This window comes from Podarcis liolepis, assembly GCF_965112155.1.
Source record: "Podarcis liolepis genome assembly, chromosome: 2".
NCBI classification, from domain to species: Eukaryota; Metazoa; Chordata; class Lepidosauria; order Squamata; family Lacertidae; genus Podarcis; species Podarcis liolepis.
This window is the reverse complement of record NC_139555.1, coordinates 76,375,451-76,380,561: the sequence shown is the minus strand read 5'-3', so window position 1 is coordinate 76,380,561 and position 5,111 is coordinate 76,375,451.

Below are 5,111 nucleotides of genomic sequence, written 5' to 3'. Positions count from 1 at the left end.
CACAGTTCCCTCGCGGCCTCACTCGGTCCTTATCTTTCCCCACACTCTCTGTGTGTGCGCGCGCAGGGGGGGGGATGGGGTGGGGGGGTTGGCTTCGTTGCTGCGGGAGGCTGCGGAGGAGCTGAGGGAGATAAGCGGGGGCTGTTGCGAGGTGCCGATCCGCGCTGCCGACTCTCCCTTGCTGCTGCCGCCACCCACTCAGCGCTGCCGCAGCTGCGCGAGGAGTAAACAGATCGAGACGCACAGACAAGAGGCGGCCTTTTCCCCCCCACCCACCGCCGCCACACTCAGCGGGAGGGGCAGGGACACCAGGCAGCCAATGACGCCGCGCCCCCCCAGCCGCTACATCACAGAAACCGGGCGTTCCGCGTCGCCGACGCCGAGCCGCCCCTCCGGATTGGGCGACGGGTGGACATTTCAGCCTCCTGATTGGCCGGCGGGCAACCAGGAAGTCGGTGGAAGGTGGCGGTTGACGGAGTCTCTCCTTCCCCCTCTCCTCCTCCTCCTCTCGCACTCTTCCCCCCACCACCACCCCGCAACTCCGCGCAGCAGGAAAAGTTTGGGAGGGGGCGGGCCTGGTTTTCTACCAATGGGAGAAGCGCGGAAGGGGCAAGTTTATTTGTTCCTTGCGTCAGTCTGGCGGCGCCTCTTGAGTCAGCCGCTGGCGGGGGTGGGATGAGGGAGCGGAGAGGCTGGAAGGGCGGGGGGAAGGGAGACTGCCGATCCTTTTGGGGATGGTGGGTCTGATCTGCGGTGCCTGGAAATCGCTGGCAAGGGAGGAGCGTGGCGCCTCCGGAGTCACAGGGGAGGGAGCGCGGGCGCCCGCTGCGGGACGTGATTTATGAGAAGCGCCCAGGAGGCGGGAAAAGGGAGGGGGCAACATGACTAATCCGAGCACAGGAGGCTTCACAGGAGTGCTGCAAAGACGCCTATTATCTCAAGTTACTCTCATTGTTATCGGGTCATACGTTATCTTTGTGTGTCCTAAGAGGAGACTGCTGTGGAGTAAAAGCGAAGGAAGAGGCCCGTTATTATTTATTAAATTTGTATACCGCCTTATACCCTCAGGGCGGTTCACAAGAGGCGTGAAGTAAGGTCTGGGTAAAAGGGGATCTAGTAAGTCAAAGGCTCTTGAATTTTCGTTATTCACACCCCCCCATCCACCAGCAAGAGATACCCGTGGATCACCATGTTTTTAGTGTCATGTCTGTAGCACCTCGTGGGGTTTTTTGTGGTGGCAGGACCTGTGTCAAAAATCTAGAAACTCCCATGAGGATCAGTGCTCCAGATCTATGTTTTTGTCCCAAGGCAGCTCACCAGATCTGTCGCTTTTGTGGAATGTGGGTGTGGTTTACAGGAGCGGGTAGAGAAACCTGTATAAACAAGTGAATTCTTAGGGATCCATATTGTTGTGCCATAGTGGCTTTCATAGTAGTATAAGATCTGTTGTTTGTGTGGTACAGTCTGTGAATAAAGATCATATATTTGCACATGAGATGAATTGTGGTTATAGTTTTTTTGGGGGGGGATACTGTGGCACTATCCTGCAGCTTAAGGGTTCCATTTGTTATCTCCTACATAACATTTACTTTCTTCCAAATGAAGTGGACTCTGATCCATGAAAACTTGCTACGTAATAAATGTAGTAATCTTCAAGGCAGAGCTTTCCAAACTCTGTGCTGTGACACTGTGTGTCGGCTGCAGTATGTGTTGTGTGATGTGTGTTCCTATCTTATAAAGGGTTAGTTTAATCTCCGGTTTGCTAGTAAAACTTTATTACCGTGTCGCAAAATGATGCATGCCTAAACAGTGTGTCACCAACATGAAAAATTTGGAAAGTTCTGCTTTAAGGTGTCACAAGAGTCATCTTTGTTTTTGCTGCTACAGACTAAAATGGTTTCCCCAGAGGAAACTTACTGAGATACTACTTCTTGAAAAAAGTTAGATGGTAGTCATCTGTATGAAAAATTTTGAAAATTTACTGAGTGACTTTAGGCAAGCAAATTTTTTTTAGCCCCAGCACACCATTTGCTATGGCAATAACGATACAAGCTTCAGGGGTTTGGTCTGAGGGCAATGTTCAAGGTTAGCTAACCCTTTGAAGGCCACGAGCCAGCAGTGGTTGTGGCCAAAGTGGTCACATACATACTGCTGGCATACAGACTGTACAAATATGCATTTTCACTTCATAACCCTCTACACCACCACTAATTTATGCACTGCTCTGTTTACTCACTCTTCTCCTTACTAGACTGTAGGGAAGGGAACTAAACTTGATAAGAAGGGGAAAGTGGGCTTCTTTATCTTTCCAAAAAGAAAGAAAATAACTCATTCTCTCCATACCCTTCTTACCAGGCAGCAAAGAAGAGATTTTCATTTTTCTAACTTTTTTTCCCAAAAACAACTTTAAAAGTTTTTGGGGCATGCTGCCCCAGCACTTCCAATAACCTCTAATAAATTCTGAACAAAGTTTAGAAAAATGGGAGGGTCTCTTACTTGCCGTCTGCCTGCTTTCCCCTTGTTGCCTCCTCTTTACCAACCAAGCTGGCAGTAGCACCACTCTCACAACATCTTCTTGTTAGCTTTTCTCATTGGATGTGCTGCTGGTGAAGCAAAACTCTGAATTGTTTCGCCTGTCCTCTTCATTTCTCAGAGTGAGGCACTTTGGGGAATTAAAGATTGTGTGTGTGACTTGTCAGGAGCTTCACTGTGAAAAATAAAAATAACGACATTGGGACTGCTTCTGTGGCAGCATCATTAGGGGACCCTCCGAATGCTGCAATAATGAAGAAAGGGAAAGTGGGGAGGGGAGGAAAATGTATTTTCTAAGGAGCAGAGACAGCACCACCACCCCTCCCACTGCAATGTGATGATGGGAATGAAACACTACCTGTGCATTTCTGAGATTTCTGAAGAGCAGAGACAGTGATATTACTTCTCATTGCAGTGCTGGGCTGGGAGGAGAGGAGTCTCTTGTACATTGCCATTGCTAGCAGGTTGGAGGTGCTTAGAAACAGGAAGAGAGCACTCCAGCTTGCTAGCAATGGTGGTGTACAAGAGGAAGAAGAGACACTTTTGGAAGTTTGAGAAGAAGTGTCCTTTCAAGATAATTGGTTTTGATGAGGTCTTGGCAGCCTGCTTGAAGTGACTAGGCACACCTGATCTGACCCACCACAGAAGTGCCACCCCTCTTCTCAGGATTATTGACATAATGTACCTAAAGCATTCAATACACTTAGGATATTTGCCAAATATTATTAGAATAATAATATATTACAATGTCCTTTGGTTTGTTCATTGAATAAGGAATCCATTACTTTTACCAAGGCTTACTGGGTAAGAGAAAAAGATTACACAACAGGATTCATCATCAAGTGTATAAACTTTATTTAGGCTGATGTACATCTTGTGCTACTTGGAGCGTGACCGAAGGAAGTGTGACTCACAGATAGTAATTCACAAATACATGGCACGGCAGTAGAAGCTGCAGTTGCCGAGTATTTTGAATGAGGCATTTATTCTGATACTGCATGAGGAATGTTGGCACTCTCACATAAGGCTGTGGCATTTCATAATGTGTTAGCACTGGGAAACGTACACGATTCCTTACGCAGCTGAACAGCTCATAAATTCTTAGGGGACTGAGAAGGCTGAGCTTCAAATCTATGTGCCCATTTTTGTTCTGCAGAGCCGTGGTTTCTGCTCTTTAGGACACCCTCAAACAAATTTTATTAATAGCACCCAGAGGAAGCTACAGAAGAAAAAAAGATTGGAAGGGAGAGATTGGAAGCCCCAGTTGACTTCTAAAAAGGGCCCAAAGGCACTTGGAGAAGCCCAATGAAAGTATGCTAATTAACAACAATAAAAGTGGAGGGAATCACCAGAAGAGACCCATTGCATTTAATGGATGTGGCTTACTTAGGTCCATTAATTTCAATGGATCTACCTGGAGTAGGATATATATGCACACCCATACACATTCACACGCACAACCCACTGTTTGTAAAAAAGAAGCAGCAGCTACGGAATTATGCTGGGATTCTCAGGGGCCTGCCAAAACCTCTTTGTGGGCTATGGGTTAGTCACACCAATGTAAAAGACCCTTGTATATACTTGAAAGTCTGCTCATTTTCTGTCCAGATCTGTCTTGATTTCTCATCACAAAAGGAAGGTGAAATAATTATCTCATGATATATTTATGATATGCAGCTAATGGAAGAGGGAAGCCTGAAGTATTTTCAGTTTAGGATGGCTATAAATAGTGTGATGGGAAGTACAAATGTTATTGATGTTCTAAGTGGACTAGGTCATTGTGTCAGATATAATATAGTTGAAGAGACAGAACTGTCATTTTCAACATAAAGCTGATGCAGGCAACTTCTGAAGGGATTGTTACCACAGCCAAGGATGGCCAGTGCAAATATACTGCAATTCCCCTAACTGTACAGTTTATAAATGCAGTGGTACCTCGGGTTAAGAACTTAATTATTTCCGGAGGTCCGTTCTTAACCTGAAACTGTTCTTAACCTGAGGTACCACTTTAGCTAATGGGGCCTCCCGCTGCTGCTGTGCCGCCGTGCGATTTCTGTTCTCATCCTGAAGCAAAGTTCTTAACCCGAGGTACTATTTCTGGGTTAGCTGAGTCTGTAACTTGAAGCGTCTGTAACCTGAAGCATCTGTAACCTGAGGTACCACTGTAATGACTTCTGTCCCTGACATATGATTCTTGTTTTGCCTGATACAGTCTCAGACCTACAACCTGTCTATATCTCCTGCCTCTTGCCCACTTGACAATTACATACAGTACCTTTGAGCAAGTGGCAGTTTGCTGTAGAGCTATGCTCTACCTGCATGTCTTGGAACTCTTGTGTTTGGAAGAGGACTTAAAAAACAGATACTCCCATGTTTTATGTAACCGATGGAGAGCTGGTAGTTTTTCTTTATACAGCAGGTTCATTCACTGAGTGGAGTGAATCCTCTTCAGAATTGAGTGACATTACTGAGGGATATTTAGAGCTCTGGAAAGCACCTGAAGATGTTAATGAGGCACCAGCAATTAATTCGGTGCCCACAAGTTGTTTTAGGCTTCTAGACATCATACAGGAGATTCA